Source organism: Cygnus olor, chromosome 1, assembly GCF_009769625.2.
Source record: "Cygnus olor isolate bCygOlo1 chromosome 1, bCygOlo1.pri.v2, whole genome shotgun sequence".
Classification (NCBI taxonomy): domain Eukaryota; kingdom Metazoa; phylum Chordata; class Aves; order Anseriformes; family Anatidae; genus Cygnus; species Cygnus olor.
This window is the reverse complement of record NC_049169.1, coordinates 42,108,201-42,124,270: the sequence shown is the minus strand read 5'-3', so window position 1 is coordinate 42,124,270 and position 16,070 is coordinate 42,108,201. Positions and strand designations below refer to the sequence as shown.

At 36.5% G+C, this 16,070-nt stretch overlaps 1 protein-coding gene across 4 annotated transcripts in view; it reads right to left on the bottom strand.

The window, feature by feature from the left end:
• The window catches only part of SYT1 (synaptotagmin 1), a 356,060-nt gene that overhangs the window by 226,003 nt on the left and 113,987 nt on the right, over positions 1 to 16,070 (bottom strand). For 3 of the 4 annotated variants that reach the window (XM_040553936.1, XM_040553955.1, XM_040553947.1), the window contains one exon: positions 4,992 to 5,049. The exons of the other annotated variant lie outside the window; for it this stretch is intronic. The gene's annotated coding sequence lies outside the window, so the exon portion shown is untranslated. The remainder of the gene's footprint in view (positions 1 to 4,991; positions 5,050 to 16,070) is intronic. 4 annotated transcript variants of the gene reach the window in all.

The window sequence follows — 16,070 nt, the reverse complement described above, 5'->3', positions numbered from 1 at the left end:
AATTACAAGCAAAAGGTAAGTACTGATTAAAGCTCTGTCACAAAAAAGAACACCAAACTGTCCCCCAAAAGCACACAACACCAGAGATTTCTACTAGTTTTGTTTGACTGTACTTCAAGACAGAACTACAGCAGCAGTTGCGTCATAGTGCAGCTTTGCTGATGTTGGCAGTATAATTCTGCTTACTAAGAGATTTTAATCACAAATCTTAAGTATAGCTGGTGACTAAATAGTAAAAAAATAAAAAATAAAATAAAATGATCAAAAGAAAATTATATGAGAAAGGGAAGTTTAAAGGTAAAACTTCTTTGATATGTGGATCACAGAAGCTGTTCATTATAGTAGATCATTGGAAGCTGCCACAGTAATTGTGTAAAACTGTTACCATGTGTATACACAGTATGACTTAATGCAAAACAACGTTTTTTTAAATTAAAAGCTGAATGTGACTCTTAAAAAACCTGATTTAAATCATAGCCATGTTGATATTCTATGTAATGTTTAAAAATAGCAAATTACGGTACAGAAACACAGTACACAAGATGAGAAACAAAGCATATGTTAACCCTATTGATTGGAGCTGTCTTGTGAAATTCCAACAAGCAAATTAAGCTAGCAAAGACTTTGCATTTGAAACCTAACGTGCAAAGGTGGCTAAAGTCTACTGCAGTAGCATCAGCCCAAGCTTTTGGCTCCTACACTTAAAAAAGGTGCTCATTTACTTTGCTATTTTTTGAAGGACAGAGATGCAGTTAGTAAATACGCATATTTCAGAATAAATAAATACACTAACGTTGAAAAATTGAAAATGCAACACAGATTTGAAATGCAAAACTTCCAAGTAATAGACACAATATGAGCCAATAATTTATTTAAATGGTTCAACTCCTAGCTGAGAAAAATAAGATTACATGACTTCTGGGGCACTTGGAAAACACATCATTTGAAAATGTGTCTAGAAAAGTATGTGTTTACCAATTGAAGAAAAAGCTGAGAAGCTGCAGAAGACAAATTAAATAGTAGAGAGTAATCACTCACAGTGCTAAAATGATAAATGACAACTAAACTGAAGCCCCAGGGAAGTACATACACAGAGCCATTTCGCAAAATTAGGTTGCATAACTAGCATACCTCAAAGCACTACAGAATTTAAATCTGTGTCAGAGATCTCACATTAAAAAATGCAAAGCTGTGGCTGTAATACATGATCAATAAAAAAAAAAAAAGAAAAATGAGTTTTTGAGGCACATCATAACCAAGGCAAAATAATAATAAAAAATCCCTACACTATGCAAATATTACTATACACTTTGCCAGAAGTTCATACTTCCACTGTGGAAAAAAAAAATAAAATTGAGAAGTGAAACTAATTTAGGGGAAGACCTCATTAAAGAATTCAGGTAGTGTGAACAGTCAAATGAACTCTTTTATCCAAGCCTACAGTATATGCACATGAATTTTAATGGGCAATGAGAAAACCTGGGAGCACAGGGAATGAGGGCACCTCTATGCTGCTTCTAGATTATTGCATTGCAATGAAAGATTGAAACTGTACTGTACGGGAAGATTATTGTGATTAGCAGAGAACATTCAGAAACCACAGGCTCATTTCCTTTTGAAGGCTCATAAATTCAACTTTTACAGAACTGACCCTTCCAAAACCAAGGAACCCTTCATTTAGCTACTTTGTCTCTGGTACATTACACACCTCTGGATATAGTATGGAAAATGGTAAAATATAAAACCCAGTAGGCTTTTGAAATAGATATTAGGGTAAACAATGGTAATATTGCATGCTCATGAGCTAATGCTAAGTTAGTTCCCCTCCATGTACTGGAGTCAAACCGCCCATGCAATCACTCTGGGCAGGCCAGGCCTCACCTCACCCGATGGCAGTCAAATGCAGCCAGGCTGGGTCTACCTTGCATTAGCTCTTCAGCCGTGCAGTCTCCTAATCCATGCCACATTACCCAAACTTCTCTTTATTGCCCAAGAATAACGAAGAAGCTGCCATTAACCAGCAGCCACCAAAGATGTCAATTATAACATAAACCAGAGCATGTGGCAGATTAAATTTGATTGCTGCTAAATACATGAGGTCAACAAACGCCTTCTGTGGAACACACTGTGAGATTTTTCCCCTCCACAAAAAGCCTCACCTCTTGCAGCATCAAAGCCAAACGACAAAGACCCTTGCATTTAAAATAAAGATGAGAACTATTAAAACCTACTAAATATAATTCACGTTCCAATTTTTTTAATCTATCATTTTCTTAATAAGAACTAACATTAATTTTATCTTCTTCCTATATCTGTAATCCAATATTTTTGCATTCAGCAATCGATATTTGGAAATTTAGTTTTTAATTCAAGAAAACAGTCAAGAAAAACCCTTTAAAACAAGGACACACAATTAATTGATCTCAGTGGCAGAAGAATGACTTATAGCTTAGTGTATGAATAACAATGTTTAGAAGGATGTTTTAAGCAGGCCCAAAGGTAGCGCACATGAACCTCCCCACATGGAGGAATGTATAGCCTGATTCAAGCCAGTAACATTGCTTCTCACTGATGATGGATGAAATTTAAATGTAATTTTATTTCTGTTTTATTATTCTAATTTCCCATGTATATTCCAAAGAGACTGTTAAATAAATTACATATTAAAAATGTTAAATAACCACTGTACAGTTTCATTTCTATAATTATATATTCATTGTTAGGTCATTTGTAGTTTATAATCATAATACCATGACTGATAAAATTAACTGATGGACAATATGAAAAGGTTCCATCAACCTATTCTGCTAGCAGAAGAGAGAATTTATATGTGATGGAGTACCAATAATAGTTGATTAATTTTTTCACACTGTGCACAAATAAATCCACGCTATACTGAAACAGCTGCCTGTGAGTTCTGGCCACTTGACAGAGGAATAATAGTGAAGAGAAAGTGTCTGAGTGCCTGCAGTAATGAAATTTGCTTTCTACAAACAGGTCTATCACAACTCCAGGATTTTTTGTATGCATACATCATTTGAGTTAAATGAATTGCTTGGAATTACTAATATTTATCTATGTTACTATCAGTCATCTGCTGCCAAGACTTCTGATGCTGGAGAACAGCATAACTGGTTTATTTGAAGGTAAACCATGCGTCAAACAACTCTCCAAACTTTCACCATATCTTTCCACAAATAAAAAATACTAGAGCTGCTTCATAGTACAATATATTGCAACCCTTCACAAAATTCTCATGTATAGGTATATGGCATTATTCAGTACATTATTTACTGGTAACACCTATAATGCTATAATGCTCTTGGTCTGTAAAGTATCTGTTTTATACTAGAAATAGTAAGCTCAAAAATTTCCAAAGATTGGGAATATACTGCAAGGCAGCTCTGCAAATATGAAGACGAGATGGCACTGTGTGGGAGATGTGAGGAAAAACTATGAAGTTGGAGCAGGATAGGTGTGTAGGTATAAGACTGGAAAGACATAAGAAGAGAGGTGTGACACACGTAGGGAATATAGACCACAAGATGTGACGGGGAAAAAGCAGAAAGAATGGAAAGTATGATTGACAGAAGAAGCAATGGAAAGCTAAGACAAATAGGTGAGTTTTGACAGGGATCTTTAAGATTTTTATTTTTTTTTGTTTCCCCCTAATGTTTCATTATAAGCTAAAAAATGCCTACTGGTAGCACAGTTTGGTACATTGTATAAATAATCGTATAATCATACATATACAGCACCAGCTTTTCAAACATGTTGCCCTCAGATTCAGTGAAATGTCACATATTTCCTTTCATGATGACTGATTAAATGTAACATTAAAACTCATCGCTGATCTTGGCTGCCCAGAGAGACAGTAGGCATTTTTTTAGCTTCTGAGGTTTATAAATACATATATATTTTTTCCCACTAAAGCATTTAATTTTTAATGCTTGCCAAAAAAATATCCAAGATTTATTTATACCCAAATCTAGTCTGTTCCATACATCAGTTTGGCTAAATGAATAGGGATTTCATGAATGACAATAAATTTCTTCAGTTCTACTGCATAATATACTGTCAACCATATGGTCTGAAAGTAGAATAGTGCTGAACAGCACGTATTCTCAGAACATCACATACTGTCCACAATCTTCTCCCATGAAGAATCGGCCTCTATTAGCGCGTAACACAGAGGAACTGTTATGTTTGAACTGTTAATAGAAATGTCTTAGCACACATTTATCTGCTTTGGTTCTTAACGGATATTGCCACCTTTTGTTACTCAGTAATGTAGTACAACAATATACACTGCTACTTTTCCCAGGGCATATTACTTAGGATTGGCAATAAAAGCAGTGTCTGTTCTCCGCTGTATCACAACTGGTACTTCACCAGGAACCTGAGATATTTTCCAGAGGACGACATCAATAATAGCATCCACACCACAAACATGGCTTATTTTCATAGCTCGTTGTCTTAACGGACAATGAAGCCATACATTGTAAGCTTGCAGGCAATTGGTCATACTGGGAAGTGAACAGCACAGCTCTGACCAGCGCAGTTCCGAACGACTAATCAGTGATTAAGTGGATATCTCAAAACCATAACATTCTCTTGCTCATGTCCCCACCCAACAGAATCTGTCTGTACTGATCCAAAACCTAACTACTCTTCTGCAAAATTTCAGGTGTGAGCCAATGTTAGTGTAATACTATTTTATCCTGGTACCTTCTAGCATTACAATTCACTTTGACTGAGAAGAAAAAGGCAATAACAATATTTTCAGTATGGGCAGTGATATAGATGCATTGCACGAATTATCTGGGCTTCTTACCTAAGGTGATTATAGGGTTAATAATAACCTACTCCTGTGAAATGAAACTGAGTTGGATAAAAGGCAGAAATGCTCACTGTACTAATTTCTTACACTTGTTAAAAGAACTGCAAACAGGAAAAATACAAAAATGGAAGTACAAATAACATTCACTTACTATTCACAATACAGACTGCTTAGCTCTCTTCTCTTTGTTTATTCAGGATTCTGTGTGTCTGTAAGAAAAACAAATAAGTGTATTTATCATCTACATAAAATAAATGACCTGGTTTCATTTGTAGCAAAGAAGTTTACCATTTTTATATTAAGGTTTGTTAAACTCCAAGATATAAAGCCTTGGGCTTTTGTGAAAGAGTCTGGAAAAGAAGAAAATCCACATAGGGCTACTTCCTTAAAAGACAATTTGCCAGTCATATATATAGAAGCAGAGACGGGAAATCTACATGTTCTGGGGACAAATCTCTTAGACCCTCATACCAAATTCTGATTTGCATTTGGACACCTGTGGCTCTTCCCAGTTCAGGGGAGGTGAGAGGCTTTCACACCCATCATGTTGGCAATCCTCTGCTCAAAATTAATTTCTCATGCTGTATTAGACCTTGGCTGGATTACCCTATTAGACTGAGGAGCTAAGGAAAGAACAATGTGTACCTCCAAAGACAGCCACAGCCTCCCCCACAGCTTCCGAAGGACAGTGGGACATGCAGCAGAGGGGTGTTTGATGCTTCACTCCCACTGTTTCATGCAGACAATCAGCATAATAAGCAGTGATCACAGCACACCAGCTGCTTAGCCTCTCTTTGGCAGTTTACAGGCATCACAACTGAGGTGAGTTTTAAGGCTGGATTTGAAGGAACACAGCATACTAGCTTTGCAGATTTTTACTACTTACAATTTTCGTGAATAAAGGTTGCACGAGAGAAGGGAGGAAATTGGGACTGATGGGCAATAAGGGTTGTGGTAAGGGCAGCAGTGATGTGAAAGAGTAGGCAGGATCAAACTGTGAAGGCAGTTAAATGCAAAGGTGACCAATTTGTTTGATGCTGTTGAAAAAGGGAGCCAAATGAACAGTTACCAAGGTAGGTAAATGTACTTTTAATTTTACATCAACTTTTTTGGAGCAGAACAAAATTGCTATTACCTGAAATTGTCAAACTACATCACATCAACCCTTAGCCTGCTCTTTAAAAAGGCCAAACCATGATTTCATCCAGCAACTCACTCTAAATTAACCAGGCTACCATCTCTAATGACACAAATAATAAAAGATTCAGAACATAATATATTTAAAAGTCTGTTTTTCCTATCTTTTCAGTAACAAGTTAATGTTGCCTTCTGTATGGTTCTTTCAATATCTGTGATATCCCAGAAATCACTCATTTTCATGTCAGTCTACTTAAGATACTTGTTAGGCAACACATGTTTGAGCTGAGGACTATAGCGTCCATGAATCTGAAGCATACTGTATTATTTTGATATTAACTTTTAAACTTGCTAGAACAACATGGATTAGCTCTTTTGCTATTGTTATACCCTAGACATCAGTAAAGAGCTGTGGGGGACTCAAGCAATGCAAAGTTAATAGGATGATGCTATGAAACCCCCATTTCGAAATGGTTTATAATAACGCAGAAGCTGGTGTAGAACACAGCTGTAGGATAAACTCATTTCCTTCCTAGAGTTTGTAATACATCTGAAAATAGTCTTAGCAGACCTTATAAACTTGGTGCTCCTTATTAGCTGTATAAAATATACTGGTACAGGCTGTGACATACCAAACCTGTACTCAAATACGTCTTGAAGGGGTTCAGCTCGAGCTTTGCCTCTCCCTGTCATTTGAGCCCTCCCAAATTGAGGGATCTGAAATTCAGACAGGTTTCAGCTGAAAGCTCTAATCCCAACCTCTTCTCAGGGTTCAGAGTCAGGGCTTTCGTGCAGGTCCCTCCGTACATCTTGCATTTGAACAGAAGTAGCTGCAAGTGCCTTAGAGAAATTAATACATAGAGTCACACCTGCTCTGTGGCACACTGTCTCAATCTTCCCCTGTTTCTCTAAGCTGTCTGTGTCAAGCTGTGTCATATTATTACTGAGCCTTTCAGAAAATTAACTATTTCCTTCTGCTGCAAAGACAGAAAATGCAAAGGAAAGAAAAGACAGATATTTACTGGAGCATTAATTGGGAATGACTGAATAACAATACAGGCTGTGTTCTAGATTAGAGAAGCAAATTTCAGAAGAGGCATGAGTAAGTGTGGTGTATCAGCAAGAACAGCCAGCCTGCCGGCTCCCTTGGAGTTGACAGGTGGAGTTTCCGAAACATTCAAAAACCATAAAGCAGATCTGGAATAAATGAGTAAAAACCAATCAATAAAACCAAACAACAATCAAGGAGACTAAATACCAGCACCTTTTGCAAGGATTTGCAGAGCTAAAATAGAAATAAAGTAAACCAAAGATTTGTGTAGAGAAAGGTCATAAAATTACCAGAGAAATTCAACTGTTTCTATTGCTATTAAAGAGAGGCTATTTTTTATGAGATGTGTTGGAAGATTAATTCATTCACCCTCGGTTATGGACTCCTGTGGGTCTTCAGTGCAGGAGATCTCCTGCAGTGACAACTGTATTTCCAGAGCTACAAATAGCATCTGTCATACTGCTAGCATCTTTCAAGGCTCACTTTTCATTTCAGTAACGTTTGAAAGGGAAAACTTTTCCTAATGAAAACCATTGGAAATATCAACAGAGACACATTTTGATATGCCTGAATACATCTTGTAATATCCCTTTGAAGCATAATCTATATTTTACAAATGGTATCTACAGAAGATACTTTAGGGCATGTAATTTTAGGGTAAGTGATCACGTAAAAGATCTGCAACTTTTATTTCAGTTAGTCATAAGGATATGCAAAAGCAATCCAAACAAAACCTTTTTAGTTAACTTTCTCTGTTTTCCATTACATTTAGTGGCAACCAATTATGGAAATAACTCCTTAAACCAGGATAGAAGAATGGGACCTCTGCAATAAAGTTCAGTCAGCCACACTGAATTTAAGAACACACACGCACATCTTAGCTTATGAAATGAAATCCTGCTCCACTGAAAAGGAAGGACTTGCACGTTTTCTCAGGAAACCCTTATTTACAGAAGAACTCTTACAGAAGCACTAGAACTACATTTATTACAGGTGACAAATAACGTTTTCAGTATCACAGAATCGTGACAAAAATAAGTCCCTTTATGACATGGTTCATTATTCACTATGAAGCATATTATAAAAGATAAAAGGGAAGCTGCATGGTAAATAAAGATCTCTTAGGCCATCTGCAGGTTTTTTTTAATCTATTCCTATTTTTAAAGCCAGGAAGAGCTGTGTGATATTTTATAAACTGTATGAAGAAACAATTTTTGTCTGTTTAGGATTCTGGACTAAAACCTCATTGGTAGAGCGTATGGCTATTATTTTAATACTTTTTCTCTCTTCTTTCAAACACCGAGGAATGATTTTGCAGGCAATTTCTATAAGCTGGAGTAATAAAGAGCTGATGATATATATTGATATCATGTTTTCCTGACCATTTGGGAGGACAACTGGACAATATTTTTGTTACAAAGAACCAAAAGCTCTGGTAATCAGTCAGTTTCAGGAGGGTTTCGGTTTTGACATAGCTGAAACTTAGTCCAGGTGTGCTGGGGAGCTTATTGATCATCTTTCAAACCTGAGTAAGATCCCTTCATGTGGTGTATCTGGGAGTTTTTGAATAAACGATTTGAAAATGTTGGGTGGCAAAATGAAAAATGTAAAATAAGCTTCAAACTAAAAACAGCTATGTTTAGACTGACGAATTTAGCCACACTGCCTCAAAACTGCTTCAACAGTGCTAGAAATGAAAATGGGAATTTCAAATTTTATTGTCAGCCTTAGAATAACTTACGAGAGAGAAAATCAGAGTAATTGAAAGTGGAAGTTATACAGTATTATGAATAGACCGACATCCTCTAAAATGTAAAACCTGACATCTGGGAAAATGAGGCTAGCATTCGATTATGAAGTATAAATTAGCTAATAAACCAGTACACAGTCTGGATAATTTCTAGTTGCGTAATGTGCAACAAATTAAATGTATTTTGGAAAAAAAAAGAGATGTGGGCATTTATTAATTGCTGCATGTACTGAAACAGAAATTGTCATACATGATGAACTTTAAATCATCTTTAAATGAACTTGATCATATGCATATTCTAATATTTTATGGGCTTAATTTGTTCAGCATAAACTTTTTCCTGTGAGTAACACTGATTTTGTTGAAGCCTCAAATAAGTCACAGAACAGATCTGAGGATTAGTTTAGAAGGGATTTAAAGCACACACTGTGAATCCCTATACAACCACCACTTAAAACACTATCCATTCAGGCCCAGATGGATTGCTATGGCAACAGAATCCCAAATACCAGGTTTGTAACTAACAAAAATGTAAATTATTGATGAACTCAGAGTTGTCTCTCTTGGACACCCTCCTATTCAAATACCAAGCCTTATGGTTAGAGTACAGAGAAAAGGTTCATATGCAATTTCCCCAGCCCAGCGAGCACTAATCCCAAAGGATTTCATTAAATCTTTTGGCTTAAATTTTTATTCTTGGAACAGCACTCAGCAAGCAGGGATTACATTAAAACAGGCACTATTGAGGTCATTACTGGCTGAATTCAGGCCTGTAATATAGCAAAAGAGAAAGCAATTTTAAATTCACCTCCACAAAAATAGCTAAATAGCATTCGTCTAAGTTACTATGTATTAGACGATAGCATTCTTCTCCTCACACCCATCTACCTGACTCCTTGCCAAAAAGAAATGATGGACAACAGTACAGGAGAGTGGAAAACAATATACATGTTATTTGATAAAGAGATGACACGTATGACGGTAGAGGTGATAGTACATAAACAACAAGCTGCAGAGTAATGAATGGACAGAACCACAGTAGTCTGATATTTCGTATATCAAAAATGTAGAGCAAAAAGTTCTCTAGCAAGCTGGAAAGTCATCTTTATTGCACATTTGGTGAAAAGCTGGTAATTAGGCAGTCTGGTTAGGAAATAAATAGTAGTAGGAAAGCTAAACACTTCTATGAACTACGTTTTTTGGAAAGCCTCTCAGACTGTACACAGAATGGAATTAAGTCAGTGAGTGCCACACAAAAATGAACTCAGCAGCTCTCACATTTTGGATTGCATCAGTCCAGAGGGTTTTAAAACAACCCAAGGCTTTAAAAAAAATTTCTTAGCTGCACGCCTGCCAGTAGGTGTCAGTGTACAGAGAAGAGACAGCAAACTTCTGCCTATAAGAGCTTGATTCCAGCTTCTCTGTCCTCTCAAAACTAGGAGGGAAAAACATGACAGGGAACACGTTTGTGGATACGTGCTGCTGGTTTTCCTAAGGGAAAGAAAATGGCTACGGAGTGGGAAAGGAAAGAGAATAACCAAAAAAATAAAAATAAAAAACGGAGCCATTTTTTTTTCAATACAAGGCAACAAAATACAATCAATTACAATCAAAATGCAATCAATTACAAAATACAATCAATTACAATCAATTCAAATACAATCAATTGAGGGCAACAGAATGAAAAATGACATATAATAAAGGATAATTAGAGAAAAGGGATCAAAATGATACAAAGAGGGAGTGAAAAACTAGTTGTGACAAACTTATCAACAACCATTCCAAACTTCTGCTTTATCCTCATGCTTGGATTGGTAAGAGCCATCGACTTTGATATTTCAATCACTCCTACTTAGGGCACTACCACAACTTCATGATCAATAAACAGTCATATGAATCAGTGGGTACCAAAGAATTCTCTTTTCATGCAAGATCACCTACTAACAGGGATAATATGGCCAGTGACAATATAGGGAAAAATTAGTATCTGAATTGACTTGAGCTTATGTTTCTAGGACAGCTCTTGGCCATACACAGGAAATGTCAAAGGATCATTGGGATTTTGGGCAGTTCCATCGCTCCCTCTGGAGGATGGACATTATCCAGGACAATGTACGGCTCTTCCCCTATGAAGGCCCATTTTACAGTGAAGCTACACTACTCTTGCTGTATAAATGGGATGTCAGATGTGCTAGAGATATGGATGTGCACCAAATGTGGCACAGGCTCCCAGGAAATTTCTGCAAGTGACAGAGCATTACAGTAGACAAGCTGGATGTGTTCACGCTATATAGAGATACTTCAACCACTTTGCTGCATCTGCCACTTAGTAGCTATGGAGCTGCTCTGGGAAGAATCTTCACCATGCATAGCTTGCTATTCTGGCTTTCTTGGCCAGTATCTTAGCATACAGTAGAATTTATAACTTTACTTGTAGCATACATTTTTGCAACTATGAACACACGAGAATACCACTAACATTTAAAAGTAACAAAAAGACTGAGAAGTTAATCAGAGGGTAACTTCGTTTTTCTAAATGCTAGTTTTCAAGACTTCAGCTGAAACAACGTGCACACTAGACATGGAACTTCATCAAATTTAATTCCAAATATTTTCAGCCTTTCCTAGACTAAAAAAGATAAAGAAATTCCACTATCTTATGAACCGTTTCAGAACAAGGAAATCCAGTCCTTAACAAGTTGCTTCGTAACATTATTTATAGTGTATTTCTTTGATTATATGAAATGATCAGAAAATAATTCCTAGTAAAAATTGATTTCAGAAGACACATTTAGGTTGTTTGTTTCAGCTATAGATCAAGATTTATGAGTCTAGTGAAGGTTATTAATCAGTCTCCCAGATCCTACCTAGATGGATAGCATAAATTTTTATATTAATAGCTGGTGTATGTTATGGAACTAACACAAGTCTTCTAAGTATAATTACAAAAACTTCAGTACCTTCGATACATACTTAGCTGTATTTCAGTGTTTGGAGATTCAAAATTGCTTTTATCACAGGACGAAAGAACCTGCTGCAATATCCACTGCAGGAAGTGATTATACGTTACATAACACTGCTGATCTTTTTGTTCTGCGAGTTTGGCGTGAGGTTTTTTAATGTATTTCTCAATTCTACTTTACAAAAATGTTCTAATGTGAGCCAGCAATTCACCCATGAAACCTGACAAAGAGTATCAGCACATCAGCAGAATAAGCAATGTAATCTATGGGTAAATTCTTTTAATACCCCTTCTATACTACCCTGAATAGACTTAGAGTGGCAACAACTTCGATTTTTGCTGGCCACCTAAATGCATCCCTCCAAAGAAAGCTGTTTAGAGAAACAGCTTATATTCTGAGGTTCGCTTGGATATGTGCAGTAAAAGATGATAATTCACTGTGGGTATAATGTTAGCCTACACCTTCTCTCATAAAGTAAGTTTTATTCATGCTGTTGTTTTAATTCTTCTAAAGAAAATAATTAAAAAGAAAATGAAAATCTACCAGGCCTAAATGCAAGCAAAATCAAGTTACTGTGTACTGTTTCCTTTACTAATCCAAAACGTAATGGCTTATAAACTGCTTAGGTTTCTGGAAAGCAACAAAACAAATCCAATGAAAACAGGTACATCATATTCCAAAGCTGCCACCCACAATCTCTCACATTCCTTTTAACATTGCTTGCTCTGCACCCAACATAAAACATCTTTTGCTCTATGCCAACTGCTCTCTGCTCCCTTTCATCTTCCTGAAACTATCTGGGACCTCTTATCCCAGGACTACTGCTTTTAAACTTCATGTGAAATTTCACTACTCACATAGTCACAGTTGGCAGAGGGTGGAGTGAGTGGGGGGCATGGGGGGCACCTTTTTTTTTTTTAATTATTATTTTTGAACCATAATAAGAGAATGTAATATCATGAACTTAAATGAATATTTTTCTTTAGAAAAAAATAAAAAAAACGTTGTGCATTTCTGTGGTCAGCAGCAGCAAAGAATGAAAAACTCAAAATTTAGTAGCCAAACTGGAAGCAGTGGTCTTTTATACTGACACTAAATTGTATTAATAATAGAATCACTAAATAAGAAATATACTTGCAGATTTAAAAGATTTTTCCCAGTTACAACATGTATTTTATTAATTCATTTACCCAAACAATTGTTTCCAATCACTTGCTATGATTTAACATTAACGTTAATGTAATGCAAATAAACAGCTATATCATCATCAGTGAAAATACCTTACAACACTGTAGCTAAAGAACTTGGATGATAAAATCATGAGCAATAAGTTAAAAATCCTGAAATATTTGCAGCCTTCTAATTATTTATTTTAAAACAATTTTTATATATTTTATAGATTTGTAAGAAGAATGGATTACTATTATGAGTCTGTTGTATAAACATTGCAAAGACTGTTGAAAAATATGAATTCATCTTGTACCATCTTCTTTTTCTTCCTCTGCAGGAATGTAAGTGGAGGATTAGCTCTCCTTACAGTTAGCCAAAAAGTCTTAAGCAATTGTTAAAAAAATTGGGTTTTGATAAGTTAGGATTCTATAGCACAGAAGCCTAAAGAAACCAAAATAAAATGGATTAGCATGAAAATAACAGGATTTGTGGAGATGCCCTTGGAAATTAGAACTGTTTTTTAAAACTGTTGGCTGTATTCACATTTGTCACAGTCTACTTCTGACACTGACAAGTGTTATTCTTATTTAGTACCGTCCAGAACATTATTTTTTCCATGACTGTCATTGTAGCAGACAGCCCTGTCTCCTGGGAGGGGCAGTGTATAGTGCCATTACAGAAGTAAAAATGAGATGCGCTGATCAGTATCACTGATCCTCAAACACGAGTAATGAGATGACCAGTACGTACAGATCTGTCTGCTTTTTCAGTGCTTTTCCTTTTGCCTGGACGTAGGTGAGCAATCACACAGACACCAACAAATAAACCAAACCAAACCAAAAACAAACAAACAAACAAACTGTGACCAAAAGCATTGTCTGTGTATAAAACACATGAATTCCAAGAGCGGTTCAAACCAGTGTTTACAGGCAGGCAGCAACTTGCTGAGGAAACTTTGAAAACCTAAATGCCCAGAGCGAACCTTGAGTGACAAATGACAACAGGCTGTGTTTTCAGCCCTGGCTGCATGTTCAGTGGCCACGGCTGTGAATGCCACCTTGACTCTCAGAAGCTGCAATGCCAACTCAGCAGTAGCTGAACAGTTCAATAGAAATGCCTCATACCCCTGAGATAAATGTGGAAGTGAGAGAAGAATTCGGTTGTTGAAATTCCTAACCAAGCACAGGTTGTGTCTTGGTGTAGCATGGCTAAACCATGCCAGTTCCCAGAGTTGATCACACACAGTAACGTACTACCTGACCCCCTTGGCTTCCTTACCTGACCAATAATTTCAGTAGGGTTGGCCGGGTCTGATAAATTAAAATTCTTCTCCATACCGATGGAAGCACAGTAAAAGTTTTAACTAGTCTATTGCAGCTGGGATTTGGGTCTAAATTCATAATGCTATTACCTCATGCAGAGTTATCATTTCAGTATCTTAAAGCATTTTTTACATAGTATGTGCACATGCCTGACAATTGCAGCTGATTTTATACTCCCAGAGATGAAATTTTGAAGCATCATGACTTTTTTCTTCTTTAAACTAGAAACAAAAACCTAGAGACTGGGGAATTTAGGCAGACCTTTTAATCACAGGTGTCACCCTGAGCTGTGACAGGAGAGCTTAACAGCCAATCCTTGCAGATTACATGCAAAGATACTACTACAAAAAGCAGGATAAAAGACAAGTGCTGGTTTTGCAACTCTACATGAAAGGAAGAGGAAACATCAAGTCCACATTCAGCAAATCTGATAGCCTAATCAGAAAGTAGCACATCATACATTGCATAGTGTCTAGGTACAGATGGCTAGGAACATTAAAGGAGGTGGTTATGGTTATTGTTCCTTACGTAGTTGAGTAAAGAAAAGACATCTTGATATTGTATTTGGCTATAAAATGAACTTCCTCAGCTAGATATTGCCAGAAGGAATCTAATGGAAATGTCTATTTAGTGAAAATCAAATAATTACTGTGTAATTATCATCTCATGTGTCACATTTAATGTTAGCATCTCTGAATCAAGGAAAATTCAAGAAAGGTCTATTTGAAATCCCTAAAAAACCCAAATGGCAAATATTTTAATTGGGCTACTTTTGCTAATGAAGCTAAGTATTTCATGCAGCAATGTTTCTCCTTCTTTATAGAGCCAAATGTTAACATAAACCACCCATTAATTTAAGCTTCCTATGCATCTTGAGGAACCATGTTAAATTTTTGATTATTAGATTCTCTGAAATATAGCTTATTCAGACCTAACTTTAGCCACTTCATAAAAACTACTGATTTGCACTCAAATAGCACACTGGAGCAGTTTGAAGAGAAGAAAAAAATAAAAAACATTTGTTCTGTCTCAGCTGATGTATAGAGTAATTTTCTGAGATTCTTTCATTGCAATTTGCAAACACATTATCTTAGACTATAAAACAAAAGCAATCTGTACTACCCATAGCCCAGAAGAGGCAGAAGCAGAGAGTTAGAAAACATAACAAATGTCTGAATCATCTTGAGGCAGGGACGCACTCTACCTCAACACAGAACATCATTATCCAAAATGTGTCTCATCTATTTTTCTGACTGACAAACCAAGCCTGGCCACTGAACACCTAATACTCCAACATATTGTTAACACCAGCTGTGTTATACATTTGAGGAGGGGCCTAGAGAAGGAAAATGTATGGCAGACTAATTCAGGGGAGCAACGCTAGTTATGTTATGAGACGACTTCTGTCCCCTTTGTCCAGTTATTTCCTTTTCTTCTTTCTCTAGCAAACTGCTACACTGCCAGAGGTCTCACAGCAGCCCCAAAAGGGGGCAGCTGCTTAACACCAAAATGCTGAAGTTCTCTGCTGAATGATCCAATGCCAAATTTAACAGGTCCCACCAAACAGGTTTGGTGTTTGTATTTTTTTTAAACAAACCAGATGTAACGGAATAAATTGTGAGTAGGAAGGTGCATGTGAATAGGGCTTTGGTAAACAGCTAGATGAGAGCACAACTGAATTCATGGGTAGGATAACAGCATAACAGACATCACTAAGCAGAGCAATTGTTTCAACACCTCTCAGCATGGATTTTAAACAAATCAAGAAAACACCACATGATGTATCTAAAATTGCATTTCGGCATCTGGCAAAAAAAAGGAAATATCTGTTCAAGAT